The sequence below is a fragment of the Elephantulus edwardii genome, unplaced genomic scaffold (assembly GCF_000299155.1).
Source record: "Elephantulus edwardii isolate Elephantulus edwardi_28Jun2011 unplaced genomic scaffold, EleEdw1.0 scaffold00089, whole genome shotgun sequence".
Lineage (NCBI taxonomy): Eukaryota > Metazoa > Chordata > Mammalia > Macroscelidea > Macroscelididae > Elephantulus > Elephantulus edwardii.
In genome coordinates, this window is record NW_006399839.1 from 12,337,917 (window position 1) to 12,352,990 (window position 15,074).

Sequence of the window (15,074 nt, forward strand, 5' to 3'; positions counted from 1 at the left end):
AGCACAGAGTGGCTTGTCTGCCATGCTCCAGGCAGTGATGTTGATACACAAGGGAAAGGGCGGTAAGTACTGGATCATTACTTAGACGCTAATTAGCTGGGGAAAGAGTTCATTGGCAAAAGTGTCCTCCCAAGAATGATCCACATCAAGGGGAGAGGACAGGTCGCTAAAGGGGGAAGGGGAACCCTCATATCCACAGTCACTGTAAGTATCCAGCAGGAAGGAAGATGGCTTCAGGCAGTGGCTGGTTGAAAGGAGATTTGAGATTCCCAGCTCTGGAATGAAGTCATCTTCCACAAGTTCTTCCTTCACTGAGATGGGGCCTTCAGGGTGATCTTTCTCTGAGGGGCTGAGAGGTGCTTCCTCCACTTTAACTACCACACTGGCATGGCTCTCTGTCTCAGAGGGCATCTCTAAGATGAGAGGCTTGGTATACACATGGTCAAAGCGAATCAGTTCATTAATGGCTTCCAGCTTGGCTGATGACGTCCCCAGTGATGAAGAAGGGGAGGCTGGTAAGGAACTGGGTCCTTCTGGGTAGACCTCTGGCAGTTCCTCCTGACTGGCAGACTCGGGGGCAAGATACCTGAAGAACATGACTGGGTCCATGTTGTCCAGAATGCCCAAAAGGATATCACACTGCAAGGAACAAAAGGAAAATTGAGTCTTAACTCTCAGAATGTACCTAGAATACTTATTAACCCCATCACAACTGTCTGCCTTCAATTTTCTGTTCAGGAGTGTCGAAGATTGTTTTACCCAGCTCTTCAATAAGTGGGTATGATTCCTACCTCAGAGTCTGAAGAGTCCACACTGTCAGAATCCATGGGGAGATGTTCTGGAGGAGTGACAACTGGGCCTGCACCTGCTGCAGAGGTGCACGTAGTCTGAGTGCTGCGGACTCAGCAGACCCGGCCACCGGCCTCAGTCCATTCCCCTGGAACGAGACCAAAATGAGTTAAGAGTCCAGACGGCCATGAGTCCTCAAGGAAATGCTAGCCCAACAATTATTCTCAACCTCAAGAAAGCTAAGGAATGATTCTTCATTTCTAGAGAGCTGGCAAACTTTGCGTTCTTTACCTTTGATTCCATTTTGACCCATTTTCTATCCTGTGCAAAGATTCAGGCCAAACTGCTAACTCAAGGTCTATAGGAAATTTCAGCTTGGATGCTTTTAAACAGTATTCTTTTCAGTTCTTGAACAATGCCACAGTAGAACTGCCCTGTTGTCAACCTCAGACTCGCACTCATGGGTTTAACCCAATTTGCCATCTATAAAACTGAAACCCATGTGGATATGACATTCATCAGAAATGTATCACAATGAATCACATCCTGACTCATTTCCCAAAGACCAACTATATATAGTTCTAATAGTACTTAAAGTCCAAATTAATCATCTCCCTCATTCTGGTTCTCCTTAACTGTGTTTGGCTCACTTTGCTGGGTATATTTTTTTGGTACTTTTTCAATTAAAAGATTTGTAAAAACAATTACAATTAGAAAATAAATATAACCATTTCCCATGCCAGGCACAAAATAAAAGCAGATCAGGTACAGTACCTTGGTCTCCGCTTCTTCTTCCTTAACAAGAGTGTCCATCCCCAAGCGCTGCCTTAATTCTTGGTTTTCAACTATAAGGCCATGGGTTTTCTCTCGCAAAAGCTGATTTTCTAGCAAAAGTTTCTGGTTCTAGAAAAAAGTTCATAAGGAACTATTAAAGCATCTAATCTTTTCATGTAAAACTTAAATGTTGGGAGCCTCATCTGCAATGTGGGTGTTGGTGGAATGGCCCCAGCAGCTGGAGGACCCACCCCCTCCACGTCTGCTGTTCCAGCAGAGAAGTGGGATCAAATTAACAAGCTCAAGAGGCTGATGGTGACATGATTTTGGTCTTTTTGACTAAACTTCAGAAGTGGGGGAAACCCCAAAACTAAACAAAGGAAAAATTGCTCCTGAAAGACCTGTAATAAAGCCAATTACTAATCAAAACTTTGGAGTTCTGGTGGCATAGCTGATAGGGAGGGAGTTGTTCTGTTAGCCCAAAGGCAGTGCTTCTCTGGCAGTTCAAATCCACCAGCAGCTCCTAGGGAGAAGCGCAATTGCCTGTGTGATTTATGGCATCCTGAAAATCCACAGTCCTGAGTCAGTTCTGACGCTACTGTAGTGAATGAGTGACTGAATCAAAAACTTTAATATGAAAAAGAAAGTAATAGGAATGGAAGTTCACTGCTTACGGGTGCTAAGTTCAGGGTAATGAATAAACACCATGTGGTAATGGAGAGTGGAGGAGGTTGCACTATTATCGTGATTAATGCCACAGAAATATTTAAAAATGGCAAATGTTATATTTGATCACAACATAACAAAAAACCCCAACACATATATTCAGGAGGTGTAATGGACAAGACAACAGAAGAAAAAGGGAATGTGTAGTGGACTTTGACCAAGCCAGGGAGTGTCTTAAGTTTAAGCAATGATTTTGTATCAGGCCCTGATAATGTCTTAGGGATAACTCGATAAAAAGGGAGCTCTGTGCTAGCCTATCTGTAGGAGCTGCCCTGCTAACCTAACCCAAAGGCCACAGGACGGAATTGAACTGCTGCATTCTAGAGGGCCTGAAACAATTTGGAATAGGCAACAACCATCTGAGAGCATTACTCAGAGAAGGATTCCCGAGGGCTTTAAGATAATCATTTGACCTCCAAGGTTTTTACCTCTTCTTCTAAATCCACCACTTGTTGTTCCAGCTCACTCATCCGCGCTTTCTTCCGGTCTCTGGCAGTCTGTGCGGCTACTCTGTTTTTCAATTTCCTGAGAACAGAAAGACTACATCATACTTGAGTCACCGCAAACCTTATTTATATTTTTATTTGAAAATCTGGCTAGCTGGCACTTTATGGTTTAAATCAGACTAATGGTAAAAAATACACTTCAAGGTCCTCCCCTTGAAAATAAAACAGTCTTTCTGTTCGTCCATCTGGCTATATCTTTCCCTTATTGCGTTACCCTGTCTCATGCAGACACAGGGGCTGGGCACATAAGCTTCTCTTCTTGCATCATAAACTCCCCCCACCCTGCTTCCCGGCTCTAATTCCCCTAAAGAGAATCCAAATCAGGCCTGATTAAATCTAAAAAGGCTGTACTTGCACCAAAACATTGGCTACTACTCCCTCCCTCCCTAAATCTCATTTGGATAAGAAAAGGGCTTGATGCTTTTTGCTTAGAACTGAGACCTGATTGCTGGGCCTGGATCGGCTCAAGGAAGCCTCAAATTGCACCCAGCTGCTATCCTAGCAAAGGCACAAGCAGCTTCGCTGAAAGTTCGAATCCATCAGCTGGTTATTACACGGGAAGAAAGATGGAAAATCTCCGCCTCGGAGATTCACAGCCTTCCAAAACCCACTGGGGTGGGGAGGTCACCATTGAGTGAATTTTAACGATTAGAGAAGTTGGCGCAATGGCCACGTCTCCGGCTTCTAAGGGAACAGTTCCAAGCCACCCAGTGCGACGTGGACAGCACAGCCACTGGAACCCAAAGGGGAATTTCTGTCACTTGGGGTCGCAATGAATTGGAAATCGACTCCGCCTCTCCTAACAAGAAGTAGTGAGTATATCATACGTTTGTCTGAATCTCTTCACCAACCACTTTAGGAAGCAGGACTATTTTAAGGACGATGCTCTAGACTGCCCTTTAACCACCAGTTTCAACATCTCAACTCCGAGCTTTTCCAGGAAAGCCGGTAAACCGAGGTCAGAGAGGTTAATCGATCAGATCTAAGGTCGCACAGTAAAAGGGGGCTTCTGTGTCTGCACCCACAGTTGTGGCCATCACGAAGGGTAAAGAAAAATGGCCTGGCCAGCCTCGACCTCCAGCCGGCGTGGCGACTCCAGGCTTCCTGCCCTGCCCCGCCCCGCCCCGCCAGCGCCACGCTGGCACCGGACGTGCCAGGTCACCGGCCTCCCAGCGCCGCGGGGTGGTCAGATCCTGGCCCCGCGCCCAGCCCTGTGCCCCGGCCCCGCGCCCTCCGGGTCCCCGCACCAGCTCCGGCCGCGCGCCGACCCCCGCCCACCTCCGCAGCGCCTTCTCTTCGGGACTCAAGTGCGTGAGGCGCTGTCGCTTGCGCGCCTGGGGCGGTCCCCCGCCCGCCGCATCCGGAACCATGAGCGGCAGAGCACGGCCGGCTGGGGCAGCTGCGGTGGTGGCGGTTGCGGCCGGCTTGCTGGACAGAAGCAGCATCTTGGGGGCCCCGGTGGCCGGACTCGGCGCGGTAGCCACCACCACCATGGTCAGAAGGCGTCTACACGAGAGCGCGCCTCCGCTGCCCAGTGGGGCCGCGCCCGGCGCGCCCAGCCTTTCTACGATCGTGGCTCTCTGTGATTGGCCAATACTACGTGACGTAAGGCAGAACTTGTCACCCATTGGTCCTTTCTTCCGGACTGAGGAGGGGTCAAAGAGATGGCCACTGCTGACCCCGGCAGGGGGAGTCGAGATCTCTGCCTCAGAAGTGACCAGTGGAGACCAGGCGAGGGGTCAGGGTCCCAGGGCTCAGGAGGAGCCCCAGGCCAGGCAGGACTCTCACGGGGACGGGCCAGACGAGCTGGAATTTCCTTAACAAAGGGACGCATTTCCCTGTCACAGGCTGACACATTTCACCCAGAATGACAGCAAAATCCCAGAGCGGCAGATCTCTAGCCTAATTGCTACGGAGTCGAACAAATTGTCATTTTGGCCTGACAATTTTATTTCGTGCGTCACGGGGAGATTTCCCAAGTGGGGAAAGAGATTCTAGAATTCTAATTGAGTCAGAAATTAGCCTGGAAAGAAATTTCCTGAAAGATGTTAGACCATCCTTAGGAACTGGGATCGTGCATTTCAAAATTATATCCAAATTCAAAACCAAACCCACTGCTCCTGAGTAGATCTTAATTCATGCCGACCCTCCATGTTAACAAAAGGGTTCACAAGGGGGATGGTCAGCCTGTTAGCAGCCCAGTGAATACTCCAACACTAGGCCAAGAAACACAGATGTTATCCGATATCTGATAGGAATACATGAGATTTTATTTTATTTGCATTTTCAACTTTATACTATAAGCACAGGTTAAGGAAAAGACACGTATAGAAACGAGGAGTGGGCATGTTCATCCTCAATCCTGTCGCCCCCACCAGCTGGGAGGTTCGAAGCTTTTGTCTGGCCCTTAGGGCACAATGTCCACATTTATGAAAGAGGCTGGGAAGATGAAAAATGACAGCAATTTAGACACAAAAATACTAAAAAGGAGGAACTTTGGGAAATATGCAAAATATGTACGTTCACTTTCTTGAAACAAACTGCGAAACTTCACCACTGGCCTTTCTGTCAGTTTGCCTCCTGTGGTGGCTTGTGTGTAGCTGAACGGCTGGAAGCTGTGCCACCGGTATTTCAACTACAGTCATCCGTGGTGGACAAGTTGCAGGGGAGCTTCTCGCTAAGACAGACTCCTTCAGGGTAAGGACAGCATTAGGGTCAGTGTTAGCGACAACCTTAGAGACAGCCTGAGAGATAAACAACCTTAGAGACAGCCTGAGAGATAAACAAGGTTAGGGACAGCCTAAGGGACACGGATAGTATTTTCTATTACATAAATAATAGAATGTATTACATATTATTTTGTAATTTCCCAGTTACTCAGTTCAAGTATATTTTCACATATTTCTTTGTCTTTTGAACTTCCTTTTCTCTGAATAGCTCTTCAAAAACTTTCCCCATAAACAAAACAAAACAAAACTTTCCCCATTTGATATGGGCTTCCTTGCCTTTTCTAATAAGTTTAAAGACTTCTTTGTACATTAATAATATTAATTCTTTCTCCTTCATCTTTATAGATAATCCTCCAAGTCTACAGTTTACATTTCCATTTTGTGTTAGTATCTTTGGCATATTTTTTTTTAACTTATTGTGTGCTGTCGAATCAGATCCAACTAGCACAGGAGGAGATTGTCCCTCCTTCTCCAGTGAAGCTTCTGGTGGATTCGAACAGCACATCTTCAGGATTGCAGCACAGTCTTAAGCATTTTAAACGCAGCAGAGTGGAATAATTTTTAAAAGACTTTTGAGTTTCCTATGTTCCTTGAGAAAATGATGACAAGAAATATGTTGGGGTTTTTTTTACAAGAAGTATGTTTTAAATACAAGATTTTAGATAGAGTCTCTTACATTTTTTTTCTCCTCTTAAATATATCTGTTATACACTGTTGTTGTTGTTAGGTGTCATCAAGTCATAGACAACTCCCAGCAACCCTGTGAATGAAAGACCTGAGCACTATTCATAGAGTTTCCAAAGGCAAGCCATTTTGGAAGTGGATGCCACTCCTGCTTCCAAGCTTGTTTTAATCAGGAAACTCTACCAAACACTGTCTACCATGGGTAACCATTATCACATCTGGCACATCAGTGTCACAGTGTTTAGCATCACAGCAACCAAGAGTTACCTCTATACAGCAATTCACAGACCAGTGCTATACCCTTAGAAGAATGTTTGACAAAAAAACAATCTGAACCAGGTCTGAGGGCTGCAGATTAAAACCACCTATCTTGGGCTTGGTAGCATAACTTTCTGTCCACTAGGCCAACATAGCTCTCTCTATGTTGTTGTTATTATTGTTAGGGTTTTAAGCCACTGCCTTTGAGCATCCTTAAACCCTAAGCCAAGCCCCAAGGACCTCACTGTTGGGGGGAAAGAGCAGTACTGCACATCAAACACAAGCCTGAAAAAACACACGAGTGAAAGGGGAGGGGAGGAGAAGGCAGCCAGTTTCCTGGATGACTCCACTCTGGGTGTCTGTGGCTTCTTTGCTGCCTGTGCATGGCGGTCTTTCATACACTACATTAGAACATATTTTACACATGTTATTGTTGTATACCATCAAGTTGGAACTGACCAATAATTGACACTGGCGGGGGTGGGGGTGTGTTCAGATGCAATTAATCCCACTGGGAGGAGATTGCCCATCTTTCCCAAAGAACAGATGGTGAACTCGAACCCTGTACCTTTGGATTATAGTACAGCTTCTTGCCACTAGGCCACCAGAGTGCTATACAAATATATATAAATATATTTTAACTTAATATATTTATATAAATATAGAAATCTTATATAAATAAGAGGTTTTTACATACAGATTCTCTTATTTAGTATGCTACATTCATTCTTGTATCACTAAAAATAGAAAATGAATGGTTAAGTTCTCTAAAAATACAAAGCATTCATGTATACTGAGCAAATAATTCAGAGACTTGGACTATATGAAGAAGAATGTGGCATCAGGACTGGAAGGAAGACTCATCAGCAAATTCTGTTATGCAGATGACACAACTCTGCTTGCTGAAAATGAAAAGGATTTGACATACTTACTGAAGAGCAAAGACTCCAGTATGGATTACATCTCAACGTCAAGAAAACAAAATTACATTCATTTTTTTTTTGAAAGTCAAGGGGGGGGAAGGCAAAATCCTCACAAATGAATCAATAAACCACGTAATGATAAATGGAGAAAATATTGAAGTTCTCAAAGATTTCATTTCACTTAGATCTGAAATCAATACTCATGGAAACAACCAAATTGAAGTCTAGGAATTCCACTGTCCCAGAAGGCCGTGGCTGGGGCTGCTTTATCTTCCAATCCTAAAATAATAAGAGGGCAGGGCTCTAGATAATTCTCAGGTGCTGAGTGAGTTTTACTAAGTTAAATGGAGAAACTCTGATGGTTAATGAAAAGATCAGCCAGCAATTGAAACCCACCAGCTGGCTCTGGGAGAGAAAAAGGTGACAACTTCCTTAAGATTGCTGTTGTTAGATGCCATCAAGCGGACTCAAACTCACAGCAGCCTAAGTACAATAGAAAGACCCCTTGCCTAATTCGATACCATCTTCCCAAATTGTTGTGTGTAAGCCGACTCTTGCAGTCACTGTATCAATCCATCTCGAGAATCTACACCCTTCATTGACCCTTCACCCTTCTAAGCTTGATATCCTTTTTCAGGACTATCCCCTCCTGTCAACATGGCCAAAGCATGTGAGAGAAATTCTTAGCTTTTTTGCCTCTAAAGAGCATCCTGTCTGCACTTCCAAAACAAATTTTTTTATTCTTTGACATTTTGTGGGATATTCAATACTCTTTCCCCACACAATTCAAAGGCATTTACTCTTGTTCACTCTTCCTTATTCACTCTCCAGTTTTCACATGTATATGAAGCAATTGGAAACGCTCTGACTTAGGTCAAGCCTCAGTCTGTGTAAGGATTACAGCCCTGGACGTCATATGTGGCAACCTCACTCTGTTTTGTTAGGGCGCAGTATCTTGGAGGAAGTGTAATGGGGATACTCCTTAGAGGCACAGATGGTGACATTTCCTCTCACGTGCTGTGTGTGGGCTTGCTGTCAGGAGGGACCAGTCCTTGGAAAAAGACATCTTACTGGGAAAGGTGGAAAAGAGAGGAAGACCCTCGACCAGATGGATGGACGCAGTCACTACAACAACAGGCTTGATCTGGAGGAGATAGTGAGAAAGGGAAGGGTGGAGGGTAGGGCAAGGCTCCCATCTATTGTTCAGTGTGTGTGTGTGTGTGTGTGTGTGTGTGTGTGTGTGTGCGCGCGTGCGCGCGCGCACGTGCTAACAGTAGTCAGGTTGGCAGCACAGTACAAAAGCATGAGATGTAACCCACTGGTTGACAATGAGTTTGGCTTGGAGGTATATTAGGCTAGTTCTTCAATTACATTTTAACAGGGTGAGAACAAGACAGGAAGAACGAACTAAAGTTTTGTAATCTCTTGGTATCCATATCTTTTAAAGTGACACCGTTCTTGCTGTTCTCAGGAGTAGGCCATGAGAGTTCCGACATGGTTTTTCTTTCTGGATGTTGGCAGACGCACATCAGCTACTATTTATTTAAGCAGGTCTGGCCCAGCTCTGGCTGTTTGGAGTACAGACTTTCTGTGGGCTGGGAAAGAAGGCGTCAGCTCCCACAGGACAAACAAGCCATCTCTGTTTTAACTCTCACCAGTCTTGAGCTACTGGGTTCCTAACATACCCCTACATGTCAAGAAGATCACTCCTGGCCACTAAGACTCTTGGGAGAATCTTTTCTGATGCCTTGTGTTTCAGACTTCCGGTTTAAAATGATTAATGGACCTTAAATGATGGAAATAACTGTTTAAAAGGAATATAAGATTAAGCATTATACGTACAACAGCCCAGAATAGAATAAGAGGTACATTGTAAAGAGGACTAGAGTGGGGCAGGGGGGAGGGGGAGGTAATTGTGTAACAGCGAATGAATACTAAAAAGAAAAGTTAACTGAGGGGAGGGGAAAAGGAAAGAGGAAGAGGGGATAAAATGTGTACCAATGAATGAATGAAAATCTAACTTTTCTGTAAGCTTTCATTAAAGTCACAATAAATTTTTATTAAGTAGAATCAAACAAGAGGCTCAGAGAAAAGTCATGTAATTACATTATGCAACGTTTTCATTTATTGAGGTCACATTAGTTAACTCCACGCTCCTTTCTATCACTGTTTAAGAAATGAAAAAGATGTCAAACATTTAGGGAAAGGGAAAAAGAAGAAAATGCTAGAGGCTCCTCTTTGCAATCTCATTGCTATCCAGTCAGGGCTGACTCACTGCTGACTCTTCAGCGGGTCTTTGTTCCTCCAGCACCGGAAGAGATTGCACATCTTTCTCCCTCAACCCGGAACCCCTCGTGGATCCAGGCTACCAAAAAGATACTGCTTTTTGTTTAGCAGTGAAACTCCCTATTGGCTATGCCACCAGAGACCCGCTGGTATTGAGTTTGTTCTAACTCCGAGGGTTTCTGAGGCTGTAAAACTTTACATGAGATAAAGCTGAGCAATCTCCTCCCGTGCACCTTACAGCCTCCAGAAACCCACTAAAGAGACAGCTATGAGTCTGTTTTGATGCAAAGGCACAAAACAACACAAATCATCGCGTTTTCAGTGTAAATACTTCTGGGAAGAAACTGCCCATCTTTCTCCCACTGGTGGATTAGAAATGCCAACCTTTTCGTTTGTAGTGCAAAGTACAAGGCAATATTCCATCAAAGCTTCTATCAGTCCATTCTTGTTTCTGTCAAGTTGGAATCAACTCATAGCTCATCTTTCCCCTCTGAATCAGCGGGTGGATTTGAACCACAGAAGAGATGAAGTCTTTGAGTTAACAGCACAACTATTTTCAGACTATGCCACCAGCAGCCCTTATTAGTTTAGAGTGTAGCGCTCCTTAGCAGCAAGGAGGGTGGAACTGCATCTCACATACATCGGGCAGGTTCTTAGAAAAAGGCTTGGAAAAGTAAAGGGTCAACAAATGAAAGGGAGACCCTCAAGGAGATGGGTCAACAGAGTGGCTAGAACAATGGGTTTAAAAGCACAGCAGAGATTGGGAGGGACAATCAGGATGGGGCTGGGTTTTGTTTGGCGATATATAGGGTTACTCTGGCTCGGAGCCTAACATCCTAGCATTCTAAGGAGCCTGGTGGTGTCTGTGGTGGTGGTTGTTAGGTGTCATCGAGTACAACTCAGTGACCCCGTGAAGAACAGATCTGAACCCTGTCCTATCCTCGTCATCTCCAACATACTTGAGCCCAGTGCTACAGTCACTCTGTCAGCCCATCTCGCTAAGGGTCCTCCTGTCTTTCTCTGACTCTCCACATTTCCAAGCATGACATCTCAGTCGAAGGAATAACCCCTCCTGGCAACAGGCTAAAAGTATGTGAGATGAAGCTTCACCATCCTTGCCTCCAAGAAGCAGCCTCTTTGGTCTTTCTCCAACACATCTGTTTGTTTTTTCGGCAGTCCATGGGCTATGTACGACTCTTCTCCAACATCACAACTCAAAGGTATCAATTCTTCTATTATTCTCCTTCATTATCCAGCTCTCGGATGCATCGAAGGTGTTTAGTAGACCATGTCTTGAATCAGGTGCACTTTATTATGCAAATTGACATCATTCAGCTCCTCAGGACTTCGGAGAGGTTCCTAACAGCAGACTTTCCCAATGCTACATGTCTCCTGATCTTCAGACTGCTAGTACCAAGGGTGTTGACCATGGATCCAAGTAAGATGAAATTGTTGATCATTTCTATTTCCACCACCCCCTTCTTTATCATGATGCTGCCTATTGGCTCAGTCAGGAAGATTTTTGTCTTCTTAATGGTGACAAGTAATCCATACTGAAGGCTACAGTCCTTGATCCTCTGCAGTAAGCGCCTCAAGCCCTCCTCACTTTCAGCAATCAAAGTTGTGTCATCTGCATGACGAAGGTTGCTGATAAACCTTCCTCCAAACCTGACGCCAAACTCTTCTTCATCAAGTCCAGCTTCTTGAATAATTTTCTCAGCATACAGATCGAATATGTATGGAGAGAGGATACCTGGTGCTAATAAAATGCTGACATTCTATTTTATTTTTATGTTTTTTTGTACATGTACATGTACCGTCAAATCAGATCTGACCGGTACAGGAGGAGATTGTCCCTCCTTCTCCAGCAGAGCATCTGGAGGATTTGAACCGCGCACCTCTGGGATTGCAGTGCAGTTTCTTGCCACTAGGCCACCAGAGCTCCCTTAAAATGCTAGCTTCTTAATCCATCAGCTATTTGATCGGAGAAAGGTGAAGCAATTTCCTCCCATAAACATTTATGTAAAAAAATCTGATGGAATGATGACAGTCCAGAATAAAACCTTCATAAGTAAAGTAGACTGGGGTCAGGGGGATTGTGCAACAATGAAAGAATTTTTTTCAAAGAGAAAAGCAAACTTGGGGGTGTGTAGGTACAATTTCAAGTTTTCTATAAACTTTCATTAAAATTTCAATTAAAAAAAGAAATAAAAATAAATCTGATGGAAGGTCACCATGAGTAGAAATACAAACTTGAGAACTGTAGGTTTCTTTTTTTGTTTATTCTTATTGTTTGTTGTTATTATGTGCCATCGGACAAGAACTGACTCATAGCTGATCCTCCAGCAGATTTTCAGAGGCTGTAAATCACATGGGAGAAGATCGCCCATCTTTCTTCTGCAGAGTAGTGTGGTAGATTCGAACTATCTACCTTTGGTTTGGCAGCACAACTCCTTACCCCTGGAAAGAGTCTTCTCTCCCCTGTGCCTGTTGTGCTTGTTGTTGATATCAGTAGAGTTTTCAATGGCTGATTCTTTTAGAAGTAGTTTGCCAGGCCTTTCTTCCTAGTCTGTCTTAATGTGGACGTTTTACTGAAACCTGTTCAACATCATAATAATACACAGACCTCCGCTGACTGGGCATGAGGTGCACTGTCCAGGAATCTAACTGGAGTCTCCCTCACAGATGGTAAGAATTCTACCTCTGTCCCGTGCCTATTAGTCCTCAAATGCATTGCCCTGAGGTAGACAACCTCCGGAGCACCAAACAAATTGACCTACCTGACTACTGGTGATGACATTCAGAGAGGAAATAATCCTCATCACTGAATACTGAGCCCGTTTTCAACTCCCGCCAATCTGATTCTTTACTTTGAGTAACATTGACAGAAGATAAAAACTGAGTTGTCAGCCGAGCGTGCAATAAATAAGAATTTCTGATGATAGATCACTGTGTGACTTGGCTTCTAACTTGAAAGGTACTAAGGAATTGTGAGATATCAGCTATTATTTATTTACGCAGGGCTGGTCCAGTGCTGGCAGCCTGAGCATACAGTTTCAGCAGGATGGAAAAAAGGGCAGGGCTTATCTTTCCCGTCTACGTAGATACAGGAGCTAAGTTATTGGGCACTTAAAGACAAGAAAATGGATGCATCTTAACAATAAGTCCTATTCATTCTTTGTCCAGAGATATAATTTCAATAGCATTTCACTTTCTTTGTATAATTATTTGGAATACTTACACACAAGCTCGCCCAAGCGCGAGCACGCGCGCGCGCGCGCACACACACACACACACACACACACACACACTACACTATTTTCATAAATGTTTACAAAGTTCTGGATATCGTGATAATTCAAAGCAGGATCATTGTTTATGGTAAGAAGATACCTTGTAAATGTTTATTTCAGTTTATATAATCTTTCTTTTTAGAGTAGCCTATTAATTAATCAATGACGACGACCAAGAGAGAGCTATGTTGCCCTAGTGGAAAGGAAGCTATGCTACCAAGCCGAAGGTGGGTGATTTTCCTCTGTGGCCCTCGGCCAGGTTCAAATTGTTTTCCTGTCCAACATTCTTCTAGGTGGTATAGCATTGGTCTGTGCATTGCTGTACAGAGGTAATTCGTGGTTGCTGTGATGCTGAAGACTGTGACAGTGATGTGCCAATTGTGGTAACGGGTACCAATGATGGACAGTGTTGGCTTGGAGCTTCCCGACTAAAACAAGCCTGGAAGCAGGAGCGGCATCCACTTCTGAAATGGCTTGCCTCCGGAAACTATGTATGAACAGTGCTCAGGCCGTTTGTTCATAGGGTCGCTATGAGTCGTTTACGACTCGGCGGCATCAAACAACAAAAAACAACATTAATTAATCAACAATAGACTTTTTGTGTGTGTTGTATTTTCTTTTTTTATTATCATTTAATTTTAATGAAAATTTACAGAGATTTTGGATTTCCATTCATTCATTGTTGCACTTTTCTCCCTGCCCATCCCTCCCCTCCAGTTCATTCTTCTCTTTGAAAAGTAAAAGAAAAACTCTTTCACTGTTATATAAGCCCTCCCCCCAAGTCCACTCCACTATGCAGCCTTCATTCTGGACTCATGTCATGACAATATCACTTAATCATATATCACTTTAAACAGTTCTCTTTCTCATCTGTTTCAGTGCAGTATACATAACATTAGGCTTTTAAACCTACAACTCTATTACTTTGGGACAAAAGTCTGCTGGGGATATGGAAGGTAAATACAATTTCAAAGAGAAAGGAGAACAATATGAAATAATTGCCTCCTAAAAATAGCTTGTTGGTCTATTTTTTAACTATTGGTTTGTTAGTTTCAGACTTCCTAAAAAGTTGTAAGGATAATATGGAGTTCCTGAATACTTATCACCCAGCTTGATCCAGGCAATGGTCTTCACAATTACTTGCTATATGCATCGAAGAGCTGACAATGACTAAGGATGATAGAAGAAGAATCAATGCCTTTGAGTTGTGGTGCTGGAAAAGAGTCTTGAACATACTCTTGGACTGCTAAGAGAACAAACAGGTCCATCTTGGAGATGGTGAAATCAAGCTGCTGCTTGAAGGCAAGGATTTTGAAGCTCCATCTCACATACTTTTGAGCATGTTTAAGTTATGGGTCAAATGTAGGAACTTTGGTGGAGTACTTTATCTGCTAACCAAAATGTCATTAATTTGAATCCACTAGCTGCTTAAAATAGAGGTGGTCTTCTCCCATGAAGATTTACAGCTTCAGAATCTGATAAAGCGTCACTTTTTGAGTTGAATTTGACTTGATGGTACCTGACAGTGGGTTTGTTGAAATTGCAAAACAGTTTTCCAAGTGCTTGGATCATTTTACTTTCCTGTAAACACAAGTGCTGCTTGGAGGCAAAAATGGCAAAGCTTTGTCTTGGAGAAGGATATGCCCAGAAGTGTGGAGAAGGAAGAGAGGAAGACCTTGGATGAGATGGATTGACTCAGTGGCTGGGATAAGATAATGGAGGTAGATATGTCAAAGACAATAAGATTGACTCAGAATAGAGTAGGGTCCAGAGCTGTTGTATAGAGAGGGTCGCTATGAGTAGCAAGTGACTCAATGGCACATAACAACAACAACAACAGACTCTCTAATTAACTATATTTTACTGTTGTTGTCTTATTGTTGTCTCTTTTGATTTACGTATGTGTTTGAGGTATTATCGGTATTTGGGAGAAAGATGGACAATCTCCTCACATTCAATTTAAATCCTGGAATCTCCGTGGAGGGTCAGCTAGGAGTTGATTCTGATTTGATGGCAATGAGGTTTTTATTATAGATGCATTGTGGTGGCTTAGTGAGAGGGAGTTGTGGATTCATAACTTCTAATTTTTTAAAAAAAATTTATTTT

General features: G+C 43.6%; 1 pseudogene across 1 annotated transcript; it reads right to left on the reverse strand.

Annotated features, from left to right (window-relative positions):
* Nucleotides 1–4,288, reverse strand: LOC102848142 (annotated as a pseudogene). The gene is made up of 5 exons (XR_438925.1): nucleotides 4,074–4,288; nucleotides 2,718–2,814; nucleotides 1,564–1,692; nucleotides 792–937; nucleotides 1–639 (listed from the first exon to the last, which is right to left on the reverse strand). The product of XR_438925.1 is annotated as an uncharacterized LOC102848142 (transcript).
* Nucleotides 4,289–15,074: the final 10,786 nt, after the last annotated feature.